Here is a 25169-nt window from a genome sequence, read left to right as displayed (position 1 = left end):
GGATATGAAGTTACTTTCCCTTCAAATACAAAACCCTGACAACCTTCCCCAGAGGAGACTGCATTGGCACTGCAGGCAAATGATCATGAGGTCTGCCTGTCTGAGACTTTCTTTGGAAAATTAGGAGACCCAGGGAATGAATTAAATGGATTTTCCTTAGCTGAGGCTCAGTGAGCCGACCCGGTATTGCGAGAGTTAGCACAGGCTGCCCAGTCTGAAAGTGAACCAGAGGGAGTCCCTGACTGCTACTATTTAAATAATGAGATGCTGATGAGGAAATGGAGTTCTCCTCACAGACCTGAGAGCAAGGAGTGGACAGCAGTTCACCAGTTAGTGGTGCCACAGAGGTACCTGGGAGAAATATTAAGAAGGGCCCACGAGACTACAGTGGCTGTACATGCCGGTATACGAAAGACCAAAACCTGCATAAGACAGTAGTTTGACTGGCCAAAATTCCACAAAGATGTGGTGGAGTACTGCAGGAGTTGCCACATGTGCCAGGTTGAGGGGAAACCCCAACCTACAGTGAAACCTGCACCCCTAAGTCACGTTAGGAAGACCCTCCAGCAGAGGGCTGGTGAACTGTAAGGGAGGCCGCCAGGAACAAAAGGGGACAGGCAGGCACATGGCTGGCAGAAGTTTAGAAAAGGAAGGGGAAAAAGTGACCAAGAGGGCAGGTTAAAGGAAGTCTCGGAAGAAAACCCTTTCTGTCTGGTCAACCAACCCTGAAAAATGTGAAAAGTAAGACCCCACATCCACTTATGTGAATGCAGACTCTAGAAGCACCCCACCAGAGTTGCTAACAGCATTTACCGGAAGCTGCAGAGACAAAGAGAGACCTCTAGGGGACAGAGAAACTATGAGGGTGATGCCTCACCTAGTTGAAGTGTCACAGGTGAACACAGTTAAATCTGCACAAATACCTGCAGGTAGGAATGTCCCAGAGAAGAAAGGGGAAAGTAACAAAGACTCCTCCCCCACAGTCAAAGGAAAATGGAACCACCCATTGTATGAGGTTGGGAGAGGTGCTATATAAATGCAAGCCTTTCTTTTTTTTCATTATGACTCTTAGCTGTCAATTGCTGTGTGACCATACAGTATCATCTGGTCCTATGTAAACGTGGGATGTTCTTTACTTCTGTTGCATGGTGTGGAGGACAAGAGAGTGGATAGAGCTGGTACATGGGGTGGGGATCCTTGTTAAAACAGAACCCTGCTAAGAAACACAGTACAGGAAGCAGCCCGCTAAGGAAACTATAACCATCACCAGCCTCTCAGTAAAGGAAGCGAGTCCAGAATATAAATAACACAGTGCACTAACACACTGCAGAGGAAATCAGGGACGGTGCTGCGGAGAGCAAGATTACACTTGGAAGGTAACACACAAGAGAGTTATGGTGCTGTCGCGCAGAGTGATATTAATAGTGTGTATGTTGCGCTTTTTCTTGATCCTTCATAATTAGGAGATTGGGTACCATTAGTGCTAAAATATTGGACTCTGAAGCAAAATTTTACTCTTTACTGGTCTAATGTTGGGATATACTTATCTGGCAACTGAAACAATGTGACTCTCAGTTAAGTATCTGTTCGACCTTGATGAGATGGCATGATGACACTGACTGATTGCTGTGATTGTGTTGTTGTTTTAAGTTGATGATCTATGTGTGGAGTTAATCTTGTGAGGCTCCACTATTTCGTTAACAGGGTTTGAATAAACAGCACTCCAGCCTGTGCTGTTGTTCAGCGCTGCTCCACAATGGCTGCAGCTCCTTCCAAATTTACTCTCATTCATTTCCATGGGAGTTAGATGATGCAGATGCTGAGATAGTCATGCACTGTGCCGCAGATGGAATTGTAAAATGTCGCAACTTGCTATATAGCAGCATAATCAGATGAAATTTGATACCAAGCTACATAAAGAGATACTAGTACGTCAGCAAAAGCTTGAACAAAAAGGAAGGTTTGGTGGCGAGTCTTCACAGAATCACAGAACTGTTACAGCACAGAAAGAGGCCATTTGGCCCATCGTGTCTGCAACAGCTCTCCGAATTCTTCCTTTTCAGGTAACAGTCCAATCCCCTTTTGAATGCCTCAATTGAACCTGCCTCCACCACACTGTCAGGCAGTACATTCCAGACCCTAACCACTTGCTGCATCTTAAAGGAGAAGAGAGAGGTAGAGAGGCTTAGGGAGGAAGTTCCAGAGCTTAGGGTGTAGACAGCTGAAGGCACCACCACCAATAGTGAAGTGATTAAAATTTGGGGATGCTCAAGAGGCCAGAATTGGAGGAGTGTAGAGATCTAGGCCTGGAGAACATTACAGAGATAGGGAGAGGCAAAGTCATGGAGGGATTTAAAATCAAGGATGGGAATTTTAATATTGAAGTGTTGCTTAACTGGGAGCCAATTTGGTCAGAAAGTGTGGTGGGTGAATAGAACTTGATGCGAGTTAGTCTTAAAGGGGAGAGAGAGCAGGGAGGTTTAGGGAGGAGATTCCAGAGCTTACAGCCCAGGCAGCTGAAGGCACAGCTGTCAATAGTGGAGGGAAGGAACTCGAGCATGTCAAGGGGAGAAATTGGTATTAGTTCTTTCGCTTTAAGGATGAAACTCCCTTTTCTTTAAAGTGCTAACTCCCTCTCTTCATTCTTCAGTCTCTCCACTACCTGAAGCATCCACAGATAACTGTGAAGGCAGGTAAATGTGGGTGGATCATGCGAGGGAGCCACAAGAGAAAACGATTGACATTTCCTCAGCTATCATGCCCTAAATCGGGCAGCATAGCAGGACAAACTGAGCAGCAAGGCCTACTGCTGCCCCTTCCTCCCTCCACCCCAGCACCTTTGTCCCTTCCAGGGTCACCACTGCCTATCCTTCCCACCTACACGAGGAGACGGGGGCCCCAGGTTTCTGGCTTATTTCTTCCAATCTGTCCCTTTGATTACCATTTCCCCAGGAATGCCAGGAGATGCCTGTGGATAATCCTGGGTTGGCAGCAGGAACACTCTGAAATCCCTCGATGAACAGGATGTGAAAGTGACCTCCTCTCCCTCTCCATTTCTCTCCGAGTTCTTGACCATTAAAGGCCTTGGTCCGGGCTTTGGCCTCCAGTAAAATAACTGGACATAGTCTTCAGGATGCTTCCGCCCTTTAAGCGGCCTCCTACCTCTCTGTAGCGCAGCACCCCCGAGCACCGACAACATTTTCCACACTTGCAATTGCAAGCTCCTGCTTAATGGCAGGGATCCTGCTGGGAACCCTGCCTTGTGTATGGAATGAGTTGGGGTCATGGCAGTGGGGAGAAATTTCTCCACCCCCACTTCCCCAACCTACCCCAGTTCTCCTAGGTGGGAATATAGGAAGAGGAAGTGGTCATTCAGCCCTCTAAGCCTGTTTAATTTGATGGTAGCTGATCTGCATCTTAACTCCATCTACCAGCCTTGGTTCCATTATCCTTAATACCCTTACCTAACTAAAATCTATCAATCTCAGTTATTACATTTTCAATTGACGCCCCAGCCTCACAACATTTTGGGGGAGAGTTCCAGATTTCTCCTACCCTCTGTGTGAGGAAGTGCTTCCTGACATCACCTCTGTGGCCTAGCTCTAATTTTAAGTTTATTTCTCCTGGGGAAAAGAATACATATGTGAGGTAGTAAACAATATGTGAGGGCTGAGGCCAATGAAGGGAACAGATTGGGAAGTCAGTGCAAGTTGACAAGAATAGGGCTGAAAGGACAGCAGAACACACTGCAGAGTAGGATGTAGTGCTGGAGCTTTGGATGGTTCATGTTGCATAAATCCCAGAAAGTCTGGCAAGAAGATGATGGGAGATGATGTGTTGGATGATGCTCTGCTGCTAACCCACTTTTTTTTTATCTCCAGTGCTTCTAATTGTGTATGTGAAATGGGTAAGGAGTGGGAATGCCACTCTCTCTCCAGAGAGTGGGAATCTGCCTGATTCCTTGAGAGACCCGATCATGAGGTAGCTAGGTCACGAGGAGGAATTTCTTCTCTCAGAGGGTCGTTAATCCTTGGAATTCTCTTCCCCAGTGAGCAGTGGAGGCTGGGTCATTGAATATATTCAAGGTTGAGTTAGACAGATTTTTGATCTACAAGGGAGTCAAGGGTTATGGGGGCTCAGGCAGGAAAGGGGAGTTAAGGTCACAATCAGATGAGCCACGATCTTATTTAATGACTTTATTTAATGAGCGGCACAGTGGCGCAGTGGTTAGCACCGCAGCCTCACAGCTCCAGTGACCCGGGTTCAATTCTGGGTACTGCCTGTGCGGAGTTTGCAAGTTCTCCCTGTGACTGCGTGGGTTTCTGCCGGGTGCTCCGGTTTCCTCCCACAGCCAAAGACTTGCAGGTTGATAGGGAAATTGGCCATTGTAAATTGCCCCTAGTGTAGGTAAGTGGTAGGAGAATTGAGGGAAGGATGTGGTAGGGAATATGGGATTAACGTAGGATTAGTATAAATGGTTGGTTGGTACAGACTCAGTGGGCCGAAGGGCCTGTTTCAGTGCTGTATCTCTCTATGACAGAGCAGGATCGAGGGGTCAAATGGTCTACTCCTGCTCCTATTATGGTCTTATTCAGATATGGGTTCAGCACCCCTGGCACTGCAAGAGAAAGGCACCAGAAGTTCATCTCTCTGGGAGAACTGATTCCTGGGGACAGGCTCCAGCAATTAGAAGATTGGTTATAAATTTCAGTTCAGTTCCTACCACAACTGGGCTTCAAAGATGTTCCCGATGCTCCCTCCAACTGATTGAACCTTCATTTGATGAACTTTGGTGTGAGTTCACGTTGTGGGCACAAGGATGGTTGCATGACACTGACGTGTTTGACAATGAGTTGTAGTGCCAACCACAGTGATCATGAGGAGCTCCTCGTAATTGTAGTCTGCCCAGCAAGGGTTCAAATCCACCATTTACTGTTGACCAATGGAGACTGAGGTTGTGCAGGGCTTCCCTGGCATCAAGATGGCTTTAGGATGATACACCCGGTAATGGAAATCTGGAACCAATTCAGCCCTTTTTAGTGGGGTGTCGATAAAAAAAAGGGATAAAAACAAGAAATGCTGGAAATACTCAGCAGGTCTGGCAGCACCTGTGGAGAGAGAAGCAGAGTTAACGTTTCAGGTCAGTGACCCTTCTTCGGAACTCCTGATGAAGGGTCACTGACCTGAAACGTTAACTCTGTTTCTGTCTCCACAGATGCTGCCAGACCTGCTGAGTATTTCCAGCGTTTCTTGTTTTTATTTCAGATTTCCAGCATCTGCAGTATTTTGCTTTTATTTTAGATAAAAAAAGGAACATGATCTTAAAGTTAGAGCAAGGCCACTTAGGAGTGAAAACTTTTTCACATAAAAGAGTGTTCATAAGAATGACAACGACACATCCTGTCGGACAAAAACTAAACATTTGTAACTTTGAAAAAGAATATAACTTTAACAGGAGGAATTAACCAAACAGGGAGATTGAAACCTTTCTTTTAAAGCAGAAATCCTATACAACCGCTACTTTTAAAGCCCGTTATGAATTGGCAGTTTGGTTCAATGGTATTGGTTTCTTGTAGCATGAGTCAGTCCAGCATAGATTCTCCATTTAGATATGCTTTCATGAACTGAGTAGAGTCAAAGTACATATGTAACAAGGGAACAATGCACGGCCCCAGTGTGATAACCTACAGCCTATGCTTTACACACCCCATTTAATATATCACTGTTTAACTTCGGCATAACAACCTCATGGTAACAATCTCTGGTATATATCAAAACCTTTGTATAACAGCCCTTCACTATAAAGCCATTCTATTTTCTCTTGCTTCCTGTTTTTGGAGGTCACAGTGCTGTTGATGCATAGTGACAGTTCTGACTAAATGAGTAATAATTGTTGGTGCCATTTCCGAAAGTTTATTGCAATATCGATTAGAGTTAATTTCCTGGAAATTCAGCATCCAAAAAAAAAAGAGTGGATGCCTGTTAATAACGACAATTCTGGGCATGAAGCTTCTCTGAATGAAGGGAGCATGGTGGCTGTGTACTGGGAGGAAGTAAGACACAAGCCAGCTGTGTCCTGCTTTGGGCAGTTCCCATGGTTTGCCCCAGCTGCACAGTGCGCATGGCAGCTTCTAAGCTTCAGTCAGTTCTGCTGTGCTCATCACTCCTCCATAAAGAACTGCACACCTTATCAGATCTGCTCCCTCCCCTCCACACCACCGGTCATAATGACAAGATCGCGAGGAGTCCCATTCCCTGTCTATAACTTGTTTTGCACTGTGCTAAGAAGGGATGAGAATTCATCTATTTTGCAGGGGACACAGTAGCAGTTTTAAACAATTTGTGTCTTAGTGCGTAGCAGGTAAGGATTTGAAACCAAAGCAGATTTGCCCATTTTAGGTTCAAATGTTACCTCCTACCTTCAGAGGTAGTGTCTGTTAGATCACACAGTTATTGCAGATGTGGAAGGACACTCAACCCAATTTAGCACATGTACCCAGAATGACCTTAAAGTTCCCATTTTCAGCATCTAATTGGTTCTGAAATGGTTCCAGGGTTTTCTCCTTTGCTGCTCTGTCCATTCTATGCATTGCCCATTCTGTGAATAAGATGTTGCTGGTAACAGTTCTACGGTCACCTTTATCTAGTTTAAAACTAGTTTGAAACCCTTGTCCTACTCTTCACAATTCAAAGCAATTTCATGAATGTAACTTTTCTGTTCCATTTATAATCTTATATAAACTCTTTGTATAAAATCACTCCCCAGATGCCTCTTTCTAAAGTTGCAGATCAGGATTTTCCTGTGGGATTCTGAAGTCCACTGTCAGGTTCAACTGGGTGTCAGAAGCCCGCACTGGGCTGGATTTTATGGGCGCCCCCTGAGGCGGGATCAGAGGCAGGGGGGACCCATAGAATCGTGACGGGAGTTGGGGAGTGGAGAGCCTGTCGCCACCCCATTGCCAAGCGATTTTCCCAGGAGCAGGAGAGGACGACTATGGCCTTCCCACCCAGAGGCCAATTGAGACCCTTAAGTGGCCTATTAACAGCCACTTAATGGCCTCTTCCCTCCACTGCTGGGATCTAACCAGCAATAGGGGGAGGGGGGGGATGCCTCCGCCACATGGGGAGGGTTCCTTGTAAAACGAGGCACCCTCCCCGCCAACTTTGGGGGTGGGGGCCTCCTCCATGGGCGATCTGTGGCCCAGGAGGATCCCAGACGGGAAAACCTACACCTCCATGGACACCCCCCAGATATGCGCACCCTCCCAAACCCCCTCGCCAGGGTCTTCCAGAGTGGCCCCAGCCTCACTTACCTGAGTTCTGGGGTTCCAGCACTGGATCTGGTTCGAAGGCCTCTGTAGTACTGGCAGTGGCCACTGCTCCCAGTGGCACTGCTGATACTGCTGAACTGCCAGCCCTATGATTGGCTGGCAGCTCTTGGAGGCCGGATCCCTGTCTTTAAGGGGACAGAGATCCTGGCACCAGGCAATTCGCTTCCAGAGCAATGGAGGATCACGCCGGGGGAACTTGAGAAGGCCGAGGCGGGGGCTCTCCTCGTGTCTTCGGCCCAGCACCAGGAGGCCCACTGACTGCATAAAATCCAGCCCAGTAACTGTGGGAAATAGTCACTCACCTGTGATTATCCCCACATTGGTCAATTAATGGCCATCCAATTATGGTGGGTGGGCTGTCAAAGCTGGAGAGCCAGTCTGAGGCCCTCTGGCTTGAAAGCAGTGGCAGGATGCCATGGCAGGTAAGTGAGGGAGAGGGCGCCCCAGAATGGAGGTGCCCTCCTCCAACCTTTGCAAAGTTAAATTAAAAACAGATTCACCGGCCTGGCGCCATTGTGGTGGGCAGGGGAGGGGGGGTGAGTAGTGGTGGAGCCCCTCCACAGGACAGCTGCAGCTGCTGCTGGACCCAGGCAGGCAGGAAGGGCCTCTAACGCTGCTTGAAGTGCTGGAACCCCTTTCGCCCCTAGGTGTACCACCAGGAATTCGCTTCCAGGCAGCTAAACTGTCCCTGATGCCTGCAGAGGCCTGGAGGCTAACTGGAAAATCCCAGTCAGCCTCCTTCAATAGGCCTTAAGTGGCCATTAATTAGTTGAATTGGCTACCTGCCACTTGTGGACATGTAACCCTGCCGTCACCTTCCCCATCCCACCCCACCTCCTAGGAAATGGCCTGGGGACGGAATGGAGCCGGGGAACTGGCACGCTTATCAGCAGTGCTATTTTTAGTACCTGCCTGCCTCCGTTCCCAGCCCCAGCGTGGGCTCAAAATCCTGCCCCAAGTTTCTTTATAGTCTTTTCTGAAGACTCGGGGACAGTTTTGTGGCAGTTCTCTACATAACCTCCATTGTGTGTTGGTGGTCAGAACTGGACACAGTGTGGCCAGAGCACTACACAGTTTAATCATAACTTTCTCTGTCTCATATTTTACTGTTCTGACTGTATAATTCAATGTTGCGTTGGATTGATTGATCGTTGGAATACATTGATTGGACATTGTCTAGTTGGACTCCTATCTCTTTTTGGACTTGGTTCACCATTCATGGGGTCTATTTTGTGCATTTGCTGTTCCCATTCAGTACTTTACATATGTCTGCATTCCATATCATTATCTGTGACTCAGTAGACTGCACTCACACCACTGAGTTAGAAGGTTAGAGGTTCAAGTCCCACTCCAGAGACTTAAGCAGAAGATCTCAGCTAACACTCCAGTGTCGGACTGAGGGAGTGCTGCACTATTGGAGGTGCTGTCTTTTGGATGAGATGTTAAATCAAGGCTCCGTCTGCCCTTTCAGATGTACGTAAAGGATCTCATGGTAGTGATAAAGAACAATAGGGGGGATCCCTAGAATCCTGGCCAATTTTTCTCTGTCAACCAGCATCACTGAAGTAGATTATTTATTCATTATCACATTGCTGTTTGAGGGCCCTTTGCCGTATGGAAATTGGCTGCCGCATTTCCTACATTCAAGAAAGAAAGGCTTGCATTTATACAGCGGCTTTTACGACTTCAGGACATCTCATAGCCAATGACGTACTTTTGAAGTGCAGTCACTATTGTAATATTACTGTTGGACCTGTTGTGTGTTTGTTTGTTTCTAAGCACTCCTTAAAACTGGTTGTATACTCCACAATGTGTTCAAAGTCTTGTCAGGATCAGACTGTCACTTTTGAGTTGCTACTAAGTGGAAGACATGAAATAAAAACATCAGTATAACTGTGCCCTTGGTGCCCAGCATCAAGAGGGAGTGAACACTGTATGGGGTTCAATTTACTTAAATATTAGGTGCTGTGCCAGGGGACAAAGACACAAAATTGGAAAATGTGAGCCTCATCTTGCATTTATGAATTATGTTCATGCTTTTCATAATAAAGCCTGATAAAGTAATTTGGAATGTTAAAATTATACTAGAACTTTCCACTTGACACAAACTTTCCATTCTGAAAAGGCATCCAGGATTTCAATCCAACATAACTGGAAATGGCCTCATAGCATTGGAAGAAACAGAAGAATGTGTATTCATCAGCATTGTCCAAACTCCAGCAAGTTACATCACCAAAAGAGGTTTCCTTTCCAAAGCTGATTTCAGGAGAAAAAGAGAATTCTGAAGTTCTGGAAACTGAGTGTGAGTTGAAAAGAGATTTGGAGAGGACTGGTTTCAGCTTTCTGAAAGGAGGTTTGTCTGGTAAGGAATCATTTACTCTGTGTGTAACAAGATGTTTTTTTAACCTCTCCGGGAAAAGAGAACCGAATCTTTTCAGGTCAGGGAACCTCAAAACACAATTCAGCAGTTCCAGATGCCTGACAAGATCGATCAAATAGCCTTCAATGGGGAAATATGCACCTCATAATCTGCTGCGTTCCTAGTTCCTACGTAACAGAAATATATATGTGGTAAAAATATGGTATGACCACAACAAAGTGTATGTAATGTTGAAAAACATCTCCAAGGTACTTGATTGAAAGCATCAAGGATGAAGAGAGGCTCAGTTCAGAGATCGAGGGAGACAAGGAATGAGGATATTTCGGTGAGTATGTCGGGCACCGGCAGTGAAGAATGAAGAGTTTAAAGGAGAGGCGTGGAACCAAGTGGGATGATCGAAGGAAGAGGAGTCTGAGGGGCAGAAGTGGAGACTGAGGTGCAATTTGATGAAAAGGGTCACAAACTGCCAGATAACAGTTTGGGCGGGGCAGATAGTGGAAGTTATAGCCAATTGGGAAGCTTCAGTGAAGGGTAAGGTGTCACAACCCAGCAACCAAGTTTCAGTCAATGTCACCATCCACAATAAGGTTCCTAATGGCAAGGGAATTCCGGAGGGAAATACAGAGAGGAGCAGTGATTGTACACTTATTTATTCTGTATTTATTGCTTATAAAAGTAAGACTGCTTAAGCAGTTTCAATCAGAGAGTAGTGAGAATGTGGAATGCGTACACATGGAGTAGTTGAGGCGAAGAGTATAAATGTATTTAAGGAAGGGGAAGTTAGATAAATCCATGAGGAACAAAGGAATAGAAGGATATGTTAATAGACTGAGATGAAGTAAGGAGGCTCATGTGGAGCATAAACACTGGCACAGATCTGTTAGGCTGAATGGCCTGTTCCTCCGATATAAAATCTATGAAATTGTGAATAATCAATGTTCACACAGGCCTGACTTTCCTAGATATTTAGGACTGTAGTCAGACTGCCAGTTTCACATTTATGGTGATGCTTTTTAAGAACACATCATCATTAAAGTGGCAGCTTATCTCTGGAGTCCAGTCCCCAAGCGGATTTCCATCTGAAATGGGAGACCCCTTATTCTGAAACTGTGCCCCCTAGTTCTAGATTCCCCCATGAGGGGAGACATCCTCTCAGCATCTACCCTGTCAAGGCCCCTCAAATTTTATTTGTTTCAATAAGATCACCTCGCATTCTTTTAAACGCCAATGAGTATAGGCCCAACCTGCTCAACCTTTCCTCATAAGACAACCCCGTCATCCCAGGCATCAACCTAGTGAACCTTCTCTGAACTGCCCCTAATGCAAATACATCCCTCCTTAAATAAGGAGACCAAAACTGTATGCAACACTCTAGGTGTGGTCTCACCAACGCCCTGTACAGATGGAATGTAAAAGTACAGAAAGTCTTGCTACATCCTCCTTGCAATAAGGGCCAACATTCCATTTGCCTTCCTTGCTGTACCTGCATGCTAACTTTTTGTGATTCATGTACAAGGACACCCGGATCCCTCTGCACCACAGCATTCTGTAGATTCTTTCCATTTAAATAATATTCTGTTTTTCTGTTCTTCCTACCAAAGTGGGCAAGCTCACATTAGATTACATTTGCCAAATTTTTGATCACTCACTTAACCTACTTAGAAACGAAAACCTCTTTGCAGACACTTTGTGTCTACCTCACGACTTGCTTTCCTACTTACCTTTGTATCATCAGAAAATTTGGCTACAATATACTCTGTCCCTTCATCCAAGTAATGAATATAGATTGTAAATAGTTGAGACCCCAGCACCGATCCCTGTGGCACCCCATTAGTGACAGTTTGCCAAACTGAAGATGACCCATTTATCCCAACTCTGTTTCCTGTTAGTCAATCCTCTATCCATGCTAATATATTACCCCCAACACCATGAGCCCTTGTCCCGTGCAGTAACCTTTTATGTGGCACCTTATCGAATGCCTTTTGGAAATCCAAATAACTACATCTACGAGTTCCCCTTTATCCACTCTGCTTGTTACATTCTCAAAGAACTCCAATAAATTTGTCAAACACTGTTTACCTTTCATAAAACCATGTTGACTGTTTGATTGTATTAAGATTTTCTAAATGTCCTGCTACTACCTCCTTAATAATGGATTCCAGCATTTTCCCAATGACTGACTTAGGCTAACTGGCCTATAGTTTCCTGCTTTCTGTCTCCCTCCATTCTTGAATAATTGTGTTACATTTGTGGTTTTCCGATGTACTGGGATCTTTCCAGAATCTAGGGAATTTTGGAGAATGACAACCAATGCATCTCTGTACTCTCTCTGCCGCTTCTTTTAAGATCGTAGGCCCTGCCACACATGGAAACAAGGTCTAGTGTTTAAACTAAGTGAGATGTTTTATTTACTGTCTGCTGTGATGCGGAGAACTCAGTTACCGGTGTTTCTGATGGATTTTCAACAGCAGCAGAGGAAACTCCAGAACCCCTTCCCAACTCTGCTCATGTGGATCCAGCACCTGTCCTCCCATCCCTAAGAATTCCAATTTTCCCTGCATGGATCCTACCTCCTGACCCCATGGATTCCACTCACCGTTCTCCACGGAATCTGCCATCTGTTCCCATGAATATTTTTTCTTCCTGCACATTAGCAACCTCTGTACACCTTGTTGGTCCCCATTGTTTATCTCCATAGTATCGGTGGATGGAAATTAGATCTGTGCAAACCCACAGGCACCAAGTTCTGCATGTTTAGCTTTTGTGGGACAGGCAGGTTTAACTCTTTGCAACAGGTTGCGTCTAGGCCAGGCTGTTTATGTGCAGCAGTACGGCTGAGGGCTGTTGTCAGCTGATTTCCTCTAGCGTAAAAGGACCTTGAGTAAAATCTTGGGAACAGACATTTTGTGTAGCCTTCTCCTCAACCCTTGATGACCACCTTACTGTGACATCACATTGACTGTGTTGGTAGGCCTGCATTGTGCACAATAGCGTAGTGCAAAAAGCACACGTTTTGCCATGGCTGGTAGTGTCCCTTTAAATCAGAACGATCCCTCTAGCAATGATGCAGCACTCAGTAGCACCTCCCACTTCTCCACACCCCAAACAGTGAGTCTCCTCTTGTTTCTGCTTCCTCCTTTTCGGGCCAAGTTTTGGAAGCTGAGGAGTCTTGTTGATGATGGACTAATTCCAGGCAGGCACATGGCCCTCAGAAAAACCACAGCAGAGTGCAGGCCTGGCAGGCGGGGAGATCACACAAGCGTTTCAAGTTTGTTGCCACTGGTAGAGACCAGTTTAATCATCTCTCTGTCCAGGAACTCCAGGGCCGCCGACGTAGCTCTGGGTGGTACTTTCTGTACCTTTTTTCTTTTGGCTCAGTATCTCCGGAAGTCCAATCAGTTCCAGGCTATTGCTCAGGTGCTCCCGCAGGTCTCCAATCCACTTGTTCGCACACACCAGCGAATTAATGTCTTCGGCTGGATCTTTCTTCCAGGTGCCTTCTCAGTGGCCGGCATCTCGGTGTCCTCCTGGGTGTTAGCGGCCAGTCCTTGCTGCTGCATGGAGCCCAGTGCTGGGGTGTGGGTACGGGCTGTGCCGGGAGGAGCTCTCAACTTTGCACAGATTTTGACGCGAGTACCAGAGTTGTCACCGTGACAACATAAGAATGCAAGAAATAGGAGCTGGTGTAAGTCATTCAGCCCTTCGAGCCTGCTCCACCATTCATTCGGATCATGGCTGATTTTCTACCGCAACTCCACCTTCCCATACTATCCCCATATCCCTTAATTCCCTTACTGCCCAAAAATCTATCTTGAATATACTCAATAACTGAGCTCTCCGGGGGTAGAGAATTCCAAAGATTCACAACCCTCTGAGTGAAGATATTTCTCCTCAGCTCAGTCCTAACTGGCTGACCCCTTACTCTGAGACTGTGACCCCTTGTTCTACATTCCCCAGCCAGGGGGAAACCTTTTCTCAGCATCTACCCTGTAATGCCCCTGAAGAATTTTATATGTTTCACTGAGATTTCCTGTGAGCTGAGAGACCGGACTCAGCAATATCGAGTGCCAGGTCAGCCTGCTGCCTGCCCAGGGTGAAGCTGCCCTCCTCCAGCACCCACTCACCGATTTTACTACAGGTCTGAGTTGGCCTGTCAGTTTCAGCTGCTTCTGGACCTATCTGTGTAGTGGAGACCTGTTAGTTTGTCACATAATTATTCCACAGGAGGAACAGGACTTTGCAGATATGAAAGGTGCGCTTACAAGAATGCCTGTAAAAAATCCTGACATTTCAGAGCGCTATTGCAAATGAGACTTAATTTTACTTAGAAATTGTACCTTTTGCAAGGTTGAGACGATCCGATTAGCTGTCTCTGTCACTTCCCTCCCTTCCTATAGCCCACCAGGCCATACTTCCTCTAAGACACCCCCTCCCCTAGCCCTGAACTCGTTTGCTTCTTTAGTTTCTCTGCCATCTCCCCTCATGCCATCTCCAAGCTGATCTTGTCTACGAGACCCACCTTGTGCTCTCTTGAACCTATTCTCACTAATCTACTGACCACCCAACTTCCTTTCCTGGCTTCCATGTTAGCTGACATTGTTAACGGAGCTCAGCACACGAGTGCAAAAGACAAGGCCGAGTTAGCGAGGTGCCAAGTGGACAATCCATCTTGGCCTGCTCCTGAGGTCTCCACCATCACAGAAGTCAGTCTTTACCAATACGATTCACTCCATGTGACCTCAAGAAACAGTTGAGGCAAAGAATATTAAAAAGGCTATGGGCCCCGACAACTTCCAGCGGTAGTACTGAAGACTTGTGTTTCAGAACTTGCCTCGCCCCTAGCCAAGCTGTTCCAGTACAGCTACAACACTGCCATCTACCCAACAATGTGGAAAATTGCCCGGGCATGACCTGTTCATAAAAAGCAGGACAAATCCAATCTGGGTAACTATCGCCCCATCAGACTACTCTCAATCATCAGTGAAGAGATTGAAGGTGTCATTGTCGACAGTGCAATCAAGTAACACTTCCTCAGCAATAACCTGCTCACTGATGCTCAGTTTGGGTTTTGCCAGGACCAGCTTATTACAGCCTTGGTCCAAACATGGAAAAAGGAGCTGAACTCAAGAGGTGAGGTGAGAGTGACTGCTCTTATATTGCTGTTCCTGCATGGTCATTGAGTCAAAAACCTGGAATTCCCTCCCTAACAGCACCTACACCACATGGATTGCAGTGGTTCAGAAAGCCTGCTCACCACCACGTTCTCAAAGGTAGCTATGGATGGGAATAAATGCTGGCTTTGCCAGGGATGATCATGTCCTTTGAATGTATTAATAAATGTCAGCGTCGTCTGCCTCCTGCAGGCAAATGAAACAGAGGCCTGAGCAAGGATCAAGGTCTGAGTGGGAGAGCGGAACTACATAATTGACTCTGGCTTTACTTGCAAGGACTGCTGAAGGTAAAAGCTGCTCCTGAATTTCTAATGGAGCTGGTTCTGCAGACTCCAAAGCTTGGCAGAGGTGCAATGAAGCAGCTCTGTTTCCCTCATTTACCCTGGCTAGTGTTTGGTTTCAATTCAGGGGTTGGGCCCAACGCTGTGCAAGACAAATTAATTCTAGTCGTCCAGTCAAGTTGCAGGAGTACACACCCAGGGGCAGGTAATGGAAAACAGCCACTTGTGATAAACTCCAGCCAAAAGCAGCTGCAATGCAACCAGGTGGCTACCTTTAAACTGTCCCAATTTGGACCAGGCAGGGAGAGAAGATTCTCCGCAATTGTTCGTAATGCTGCTTCTCATTCACAGTGTTTGCTTTCAATTCAAGCCAGCATTAACAATGAAATCCTGATATGTCTATCTATCTAAGTATCTACATGAAATATCTCAGGTCTGCACCCACTTCATGCTTGCAAATCCTTACTTCCTGTTGTCACACTTCAGTGTCAACACCTCCCCCTTTTATAAGAGGAGGCGGTGGCATAATGGTAATGTTACTAGACTAATAATCCAGTGCCCCAGGCTAATGCTGTGGGGTCTTGGGTTCGAATCCCACCCTGGCAGCTGGTGGAAATAAAATCTGGAATTTAAAATAAAGCTAGTCTAGTGGTGATCATGAAACACTGTTGTAAAAACCCATCTGCTTCACTGATGCCCTTTAGGGAAGGAAATCTGCTGTCCTTACCTGGTCTGGCCTACATGTGACTCAATGTGGTTGACTCTTAACTGTGCTCTGAAATGGCCGAGCAAGCCACTCAGTTGATGGGCAATAAATAGCCAGTGACGCCCACCTCCCCCGAATGAATAAAAAATTTAAATTCCTATGTCCACATTTATAACGGAACCCTCTACAAAGGGGAAAAAATTGCAGGGCTCTGGGGAGGGAGGCAGGACTAATTGGATAGGTCTTTCAATGCACACGGCCAATGGGCTGAATGTGCCACAAATTCTGTTCCCTAGCCGCCACCTCCATCCTTTTCCCTGGCCCCAGACCATCCTGACTTGGAAATATATCGGCCATTCCTTCATCCTTGCTAGGTCAACACCCTGGAACTCCCTCTCTAACAGTACTGTGAGAGTATCTACACCACAGGGACTGCAGCTGTTTAGTTTAGTTTAGAGATACAGCACTGAAACAGGCCCTTCGGCCCATCGAGTCTGTGCCGACCATCAACCACCCATTTATACTAATCCTACACTAATCCCATATTCCTACCGGATCCCCACCTGTCCCTATATTTCCCTACCACCTCCTTCTCAGGGGGAATTAGGGATGGGCAAGAAATGTTGACCTAGCCAGTGATGCCCATGACCTATGAATGAATAAAAAAGCCAAGAAGTTCTTTATTGAAGCAAAGGTTTTTGTAAGTTGATCAAATGTTACAAGAATAATATTCAAGCCTGACATTCAGATAATTGAACTAACAGCCCTGTTGCACATATTTAGCGCACTTCACAGTCCAGAACGACCTGTCAGAGCATTTTATCATAAGAAGGAAAGGGAAGAATGTAACCTGCTGGCCATCGAGCATGGGGAGAGGACAGGGGTGCTGAAGAGGTGAAAATGGCAACTGCAGTCATGATCAAGGAGAAGGATTTGAGAGACGGGCATTGTGAACCAGCGAGAAAATTTCAGAGACAGCAGAAGTGAGACTGAGCAAGTGTCCGCTGAGGGTGGAGTGGAGGGAGCAAGATTGGTGAGAGAAGGAGGCATCTGGGCGTGTCATATGCTGTAAGGGCAGGAAGGACATTATTATGGTAAGGTTGGTCAAGGGATTTGAAAACCAGAATGGGAATGTCACCGCCCTGGGTCATGGTGAACTCGGAGAGGGTAGGATGTGATGAACTTGGTACAGGCAATTGCCTGGGCTGCAGTGTTGTGGATGGGTTCAAGCTTGTGAAAGATTGATGCGAGGAGGCCAGATAGCTGGGCACTGGAGAAGTCAAGCCCTGAGGTGATTAAGGGACGGACAAGGGTGTTAGCGACAAAGGCACAGGTGGGAAGGTGGAAGAAATCAATTTGGTAAACGGAATGGCCATGTGAGGAGGAAGCTGAGCTCCGTGTCCAGTCGGAGAAGAGCAGGGATTTGAAAGTTGGGCAGAGGTAGAGAATTTCGGAGGCAAGATGGAGTGTGGCTGCATGAATGTCGGCTGATGGTGGAATGGAGGGAGCAAGCAATGAGAGAAGTTCATTGTTAGAGGTGGTAAGTGTGTGTGTGCATGCAGCGAGCTAAAGCCAGGAGGACATCAATAACATACGGTGGCTACCAACTAACATAAGTCATGGTTAGGATGGTCTCCTGGACTAGTTTTGGTCACCTTTGTGAAGAGGAGGGGAGGGGGTCTGTGAGGAAGTTTTCAGCTTTTTCATACAATCATAGAATGGTTACCGCACGCCATTCCACCCGTCGTGTCTCTGCTAGCTCTCTGCAAGAGCAACTGATCTAGTCCGACTCCCCCCGCCTTTTCCCCATCGCCCTGCAAGTGTTTTCTCTTCAGATAATTATCCAATTCTCTTTTGAAGGCCTCCATTTTCTCCCCTTCAATTTGCCGTGGGTTTTTATCTGTTTTTCTGCCATGCCCAGGAAATTGCGCAGACCCAGATGCGTAGGGAATATCTTGATCACAAAACATGAGAATTATATGGGGTCAGGCTGGATGGCCTTTTCCTTCTAACATTTTCCACACATCCACATCAATACAGAGGAACACGTCCTGAGGGGTTGAAATTCATTCAACAACAGTGGGAAAAAAAGAAGAGTTGGCTTGTGTGCTTGGCAGGCACAAACCAGGGGCATGATGGGAAGAGGAAGAAGCAATCACTGGAATTCAAGGAATCCCAAACTAGAAGAAGGCAGGCGGAGCGTTTAAAGGGGAAGGCACAGCTGGAGTTGCAGAGCCTTCAAGCTAAGAGAATAGCTGAGGTTCATCTAACATGTAGGACTTTGTCAGGCTGAACTGGGAATGTAAGGAATGTTGGAAGTAAAGCTCTAGGTGCAGCGAGTGTGGGATGTTGTTTGGGTTTTTGATGGAGGGTCAGGGGTGGTATTAGGGTTTCAGCTGTTGCTATACTCGACACGTGAACAGCCTGAGCAGGTTGCAGTGTGTTTAAGGTGCTTTTCTGCGTTGTGCGTCAGCTGTGGGCCTCTAAGTCAGCAGGTTGTGGGTTCTGGCTCCCCTCCATAGGCACAAGCACAAAACCTAAACCGACGCGCCAGTGCAGTACCGAGGGAGTTGCTGCCCTGCCACAAGCTTCCATTTATCAGTCGAGACTTTCAACTGAGGGCCTTTCTGCCCTCTCGGGTAGATACAAAAGATCCCGTGATCGCTATTTTGAAGGAGACCAGAGGGGATGTTCTCTGGTGTCCTGGGCCAATATTAATCTCTCAACCAACATCACTTTTTTTTAAAAATCATCTCGTCATTGTCACATTGTTGTTTATGGGATCTTGCTGTGTCCAAATTGGGCTGCCGCATTTCCCTGCATTCCGACAGTGGCTATTCCTGCTGCTGCCTTGGCCAAGATCAACCAACCTGGCATGTTTGGCTCGGTGGACCTGCTCATAAATGCACCGAAACAAGTCTCAAGAGAAAATATTCATTTGGCCTCAAGCCATCAAGCAGAACCGGTTTTGCAGGCGCCAGTGAGCCTAGAAATGTGCCGGCAGCGCAAGCTGAAACATTCCCCTCTCCTAGCAGGCTGTGAAAGGCCATGGATAGCGAAGGAACGCACCGTGGAGCACCCAGGTTCAAGGATACAAGTGCAATGCCCCCAGTGACCCCATCTCAGTTCTCGCAGAGACTCACTGAACTGCAGGCATTTATCACCATAGTGATTTGTCAAAACAGGACAAGGTGATCACTCAATAGAGTAAACCCTGCCTTATCAGTGTTGCAGTCAGAGTGAGCTCACCCGAGAACCTCATTGGCAATTTTTCTTTGATAGTATACATGAATGAGCTTGCATATTAAAGGGAAAGAGCAAGAGGGTGTGAGACTCATTGGACAGCTCTTTCAAAGAGCTGACACAGCACAGTGGGCTGAATGGCCTCCTTCTGTCGTCTAAGATTCTATAATCGAGCACCCTTCACACCTTCAAAGCCCCTCAGAGACAATGAAGTACTTATGAAGGTCATCACTGTTGTACTGCAGGAAACACGGCAGCCAGTTTATGCACAGCAAGATCCCACAAACAGCAATGCGATAATGAATCAGTCATCTGTGTTTATTTAAGTCATGTTGAGGGATAAATATTGGGCAGGCCTATCTTAGAGAGAGTTTTGCAAAATCCTGAATTCTCATTTACACCATGTGGCTGCATCGGTGGGATCAGAAACAAACCTTACAGCAATGAGCGTTAATTGTGGTGAGTGACTTCACCATTATTGTTGAGCTGGGGAGGGGGAAAAGGACTGCCAGCATGACCTGGTAAGGAGACAAGGTGAAGAATGTTAGAATTGCTATAAATGTTGCCTCGAATCTTTCTTTTCAGCCGTGCACCATCTTAAAGGGAATGTTGGTTGTCCGCTACCTGTTTGTTTTGCTGCGCGGCACATTCCAGTTGGGCTTTGGCGAGTTTAGTTTAGTTTAGTTTAGTTTAGAGATACAGCACTGAAACAGGCCCTTCGGCCCACCGAGTCTGTGCCGACCATCAACCACCCATTTATACTAATCCTACACTAATCCCATATTCCTACCACATCCCCACCTGTCCCTATATTTCCCTACTACCTACCTATACTAGGGGCAATTTATAATGGCCAATTAACCTATCAACCAGCAAGTCTTTTGCTGCAGTGCATCTTGTAGATGGTACACACTGTAGCCACTGTCCACTGGAGGTGGTGGATGGGGTGCTGATCAAGCGGGCTGCTCTGTCCTGGATGGTGTTGAGCTTCTCGAGTGTTGTTGGAGCTGCACCCATCCAGACTGAGAAGGACCAGGGCGACACTGGCACAGCTGTATTTAGTGCCCATCTCAAGCTGAGCTGAGCAGGTGGCTTTGGGCCTTTTCCTTGAAGCCTGTGTGACGACAGTGATTCCAAATGGTATTAGGTGGCATATTCCAGGATATTGACCCAGCCACAGAGAGAATTGATGATATATGTCCGAATCAGCATGGTGTGTGGCTCCAGGGAAGAACTTGGAAGTGACAGTGTTCCCAATAACTGGGATGGAGGAGTATGGGGAAGATCACTGTATAAACCAGATCACTGTACCCATTGCCACAGAACAGAACTTGAAATCCAGTGGGGTCCCCGTACAGGTTCAAAGCCTTCTCGTAACAGATCCACTGAGTATCGGCCTCAATGATTGTAATAGTTTATTTTCTGACCAGAAACCAAACTGGACCAGCCACATAAATACAAGAGCAGGTCAGAGGCTGGGAATCCTATGGCGAGTAACTTACCTCCTTTCCACCATCTACAAGGCACAAGCCAGGAGTGTGATGGAATATTGTCCACTTGCCTGGATGAGTGGGGCTCCGACAACACTCAGGAAACTCGACACCATCTAGGACAAAGCAGCCCGCTTGATTGGCAGCCCATCTACAACCTCTAGTGGACAGTAGCTGCAGTGTACCATCTACAAGATGCACTGCAGCAACTCACCAAAGCTTCTTAGACAGCACCTTCCAAACATGTGAACTCTACCAACTAGAAGGACAAGGGTAGCAGATGCATGGGAACACCAGCACCACCTGCGAGTTCTCCTCCAAGTCACACACCATCCTGACTTGGAACTATATCGCCGTTCCTTCACTGTTGCTGGGTCAAAATCCTGGAACTCCCTTCCTAAAAGCACCTAAAGAACATGGATTGCAGCAGATCAAGAAAGCAACTCACCACCACCTTCACATGGGCAACTAGGGCTGGGCAATAAATGCTGACTGAGCCAGAGATGCTCACATACCAACAACAAATAAAAGAAAGAAATGACCCTTGCAACTACTAGCATTTAAGATTCCCACATCAGTAAGCTTACCTGCCCTAGTTGCATTAGTCAGAAAGTTCTGGGTTTTAGTCCCACTCCTGAGACTGTCAAACGCAGTGATACAAGGGGCAGCCCGTATGCAGGATATGTGCTCTGTCTTGGTGCTAGGTTGCGCGAGTGCACAAAGCAAGCTGTGCCTCTCCCCTCCCCTCCCCTCCCCTCCCACATGGTAGCCATGAAATAGCATTTAACAGACCACCTGTCAAGAGGAGGGGGAGCCCAATTATCAAGGAAGGTATTGCATGCAAAATAATATATGGGTGAAACGTATAATAATTGCACAGCAGTCTCTGGAGAGGAAAAGTAAAATGTATCTATACTCTCACTCTCACTCTCACTGTCACTCTCTGTCCTTTATTTCAGAATCACTAAAATGTTTCTTTCGGTTCGATCCCTTGGACTATGCTGAGTTTGCCAGTCTCAGTCAGAACTGTTATTAGGGTTCCCAAAATGGCCTCACCACCCGACTCCCCTCCCCTGTGTGGGCTAGGGTGCTGGCATGTAAGGACGGGGCAGAAACCAGCCAGGCTGATCTCTCCTGATTGCAACAGTGGCCCCAGCTTTAAAAGAAAAATGCAGAGGTGGAGGTAATGAAGAGGGCAGGGTGGGGATTAGTATGCTGCACAGTAATATAGGGTGACTATGCTGACACCAGGAAACACCATAATGGGACAAGACACTGAGCAGATTTGTGCGGGTGGCAGCGGATGCGGTTGGTGGAGAAGGGTGGAGGCTCTGAAGAAGGGGATTGCTGTATTTCAAGAGGGCGATTCCCTTTTAAATGGCAGTGCACTCCAACTAGGGAACGGCTCCTATTTATCTCATCTACTTTATCCACTTCCTGCAGGGAAAACTTTGCTTGGCTGTGGTGGGATGTCCAGCCTGCTCTTCCTGTTCCTGGAGGCTCTTCACGCCTGAGCTGCCTTCTCTCAGGAGATGCAGTTTACTGTGTTCCACCCAGGACCCAGAGGCTGCAGCCAGCTGTCAAAATGCTGTGAGGGAATCCAGTTTCCGTTTCCCACTCCCACCCTGCGTCACTTATGCAGCTCAGATCTGGGGCACAGATTTAACACTTTGTCAGCTATCTGCTACATTAGTCGGAAGATCCTGGGTTGCAGTCCCACTCCTGAGGCACGAGCACCGATTCCCAGCTGACACTGCCAGTGTAGTACTGAGGGAGTGCTGCACTGTCGGAGGTGCCGTCTTTCAGATGAGGTGCTAAACCGAGGCCCCGTCTGCCCTCTCAAATGGATATTAAAGATCACATGTCACTATCTTGAAGAATAATGGAGTTCTCCCTGGTATACTGGCCAATATTTATTCCTTGACTGGCAATCACTAATTAAACAGGTTACCAGGCCATTATCACTGCTGTTTGTGGGAGCTTGCTGTGCACAAATTGGCTGCCGCATTTCCTACATTACAACAGTGACTACACTTCAATATTACTTCATTGGCTGGACAAGGTTTTGGGATGTCTTGAGGTGGTGAAAGGCACTTTATAAATGTGCTTTTTTTGTTAGGTGGGTAGGAATATGTGAATTAGAGTATACCTGTGTTAGGACAGGTGGGGGCTAGGGGAAGGATACCGGGAGCCCTTACTTATTGTCCAGTGACTCAAACAACCGTCTTTTCCTCCATCGTGAAAATAAAATAAGGTGTGGTTTTTTTTCAAACGGCCACTATGATTTTTCGCCTTACAGTAATATCCAGGAGATTTTTCCCCAATTCCTGGAGACTCCTGGACTATCTTGGAGGCTTGGCAACTCCAGGTGGGCCGCAAATGGCTCTCATTCTGCCATTGCCGCAGTGGTGTGGAAGAAATAGGAATTGGGGATTTTACAGGCACATCGGAATCCACGCTGTAGCTAGACAGCTCTGGACATTACTAAGCACGTCAGTAAGGGGTCAGTTCCCAATCAGCGAGCATGTGCAATACTTTTAGGAGGCTCGGAGGAGCCAGGAAATCTGGCTACCCCTGATAGCTCTGTCTCTGTTTGATTGGTGATATGTCATTGAATTTCAGCTGTAGCAGTCTGATAGAAGATTGCTGGAGGGATTGAGTCAGGTTAGGGTTGAGTCCTTATTGTTTCACCCCTCTCCCTCCGCCGACTTCCTAGTGACATCCCCCTGCCCGCCACCACACACCCCCACCCCTCCCCCCCATCACCATGGCCATTATTCAATTAGAATAACATAAGGTAATTAAACAAGTACATTTAAGAAGAGTTATAACAATGTCAGCATTGGGGCTCTATCCAACTATTTGGTTTTTTTGAATCATAGAGTGGTTACAGCACAGAAGGAGGCCATTCAGCCCACTGTGTCCCTGCTTCATCTCTGTAAGAGCAACTCACCCAGCCCCACTACCCCGCCTTTTCCCCGTAGCCCTGCAAATGTTTTCTCTTCAGATAGCCACGATTGAATCTGCCTCCACCAGACTCTCAGGCAGTGCATTCCAGATTCTAACCACTCGCCATGTAAAGATACTTTTCCTCATGTCGCCTCAGGTCTTTTGCCAATCACAATAAATCAGTGTCCTCTGGTTTTCGATCCCTCCATCAATGGGAACAGTTTCTCTCTATCTTCTCTGTCCAGTCCTGTCATGATTTGGAACACCTCTATAAAATCTCCTCTCAAAGGAGAACAGCCCCAGCTTCACCAATCTAACCATATAACTGAAGTTCCTCATCTCCAGAACCATTTTCATGAATATTTTCTGTGCCCTCTCTAATGCCTTTACATTGTTCCTAAAATGTGGTGCCCAGAATTGGACTTAATACACCATTTGAGGCAAAACCAGTGTTTTATAAACTTCCACCATAACTTCTTAGCTTTTGTATTCTATGTATCTGTTTATAAAGCCCAGGATCCTGTATGCCTCCTTATTAACCACTTTCTCAACCTGCTCCGTCACCTTCAACGATTTGTGCACTTATAGCTCCAGGTTCCCCTGCTCCTGCACCCCTTTTAGAATTGTATCCTTTATTTTATATTGCCTCTCCTTGTTCTTCCTATCAAAATGTATCACTTCACACTTCCCTGTATTAAATTTCATCTACCACATATCCACCCATTGTCTATGTCCTCTTGAAGATTATCACTATCCTCCTCACAGTTCACAATACTTCCAAGTTTTGTGTCATCTGTAGATTTTGAAATTGTGCCCTGCACACACAAGCCTCGGTCATTAATATGGATCAAGAAAAGCAAGGATCCCAATACCGACCCTTGGGGAACCGAACTGTATACCTTCTTTCAGTCCAAAGAAAAAAATGTTCACAACTACTGTCTGTTTCCTGTCACTCATTCAGCTTCGTATCCATGCTGCTACTGTCCCTTTTATTCCATTGGCAGAGCTAGCTAAAGTGAACTGGCAAATCAGGTTAAGGGCTAGGTCAATAGAGATGCAGTGGCAGACATTTAAGGGAATATTTCAGAACACACAGAATAGATACATTTCAACGAGAAAGAAAAATTCCGATAGTGGGACCTGCCATCTGTGATTAACCAAAACAGTTAAAGATAGTATCAAACTTAAAGAAAAAGCCTATAATTGGGAGGCAGCTCAGGACATAGTACAGAATATGAAAAAAAGCAAAGAATGACTAAAAGATTGATAAGGAAGGTAAAATTAGAGTACGAGAGAAAGCTAGCCAGAAATATAAAGACAGATAGTAAGAGTTTCTATAGATATTTAAAAAAGAAAAGAGTTAACAAAGTGAACGTTGGTCCTATAGAAAGTGAGTCTGGGGAATTAATAATGGATAATAAGGAGATGGCAGATGAATTGAACAGGTATTTTGCATCAGTCTTCACTTTAGAGGATACAAGTAACATCCCAGAATTAGCTGTAAGTAAGGAAATGGAAGGGAGGGAGGAACTCAAGAAAATTGCAATCACCAGGGAAGTGGTACTGAACAAATTGTTGGAGCTGCGGGCTGACAAGTCCCCGGGTCCTGATGGACTTC

General features: G+C 46.4%; 1 protein-coding gene across 2 annotated transcripts in view; it reads left to right on the top strand.

The window, feature by feature from the left end:
• The first annotated feature begins 1216 nt into the window (after window positions 1–1216).
• The window catches only part of LOC137350618 (atypical chemokine receptor 2-like), a 45512-nt gene continuing 21559 nt past the window's right edge, over window positions 1217–25169 (top strand). Inside the window, exons 1-2 of one of the 2 annotated variants that reach the window (XM_068015364.1) lie at window positions 1217–1376; window positions 9457–9693. The gene's annotated coding sequence lies outside the window, so the exon portion shown is untranslated. The remainder of the gene's footprint in view (window positions 1377–9456; window positions 9694–25169) is intronic. The other variant, XM_068015374.1, reaches the window with a different exon arrangement.

The sequence above is a fragment of the Heterodontus francisci genome, chromosome 2 (genome assembly GCF_036365525.1).
Source record: "Heterodontus francisci isolate sHetFra1 chromosome 2, sHetFra1.hap1, whole genome shotgun sequence".
In the NCBI taxonomy this organism is placed as follows: domain Eukaryota; kingdom Metazoa; phylum Chordata; class Chondrichthyes; order Heterodontiformes; family Heterodontidae; genus Heterodontus; species Heterodontus francisci.
The sequence above is the reverse complement of the archived record's forward strand: the minus strand, read 5'-3'. Positions and strand labels throughout refer to the sequence as shown.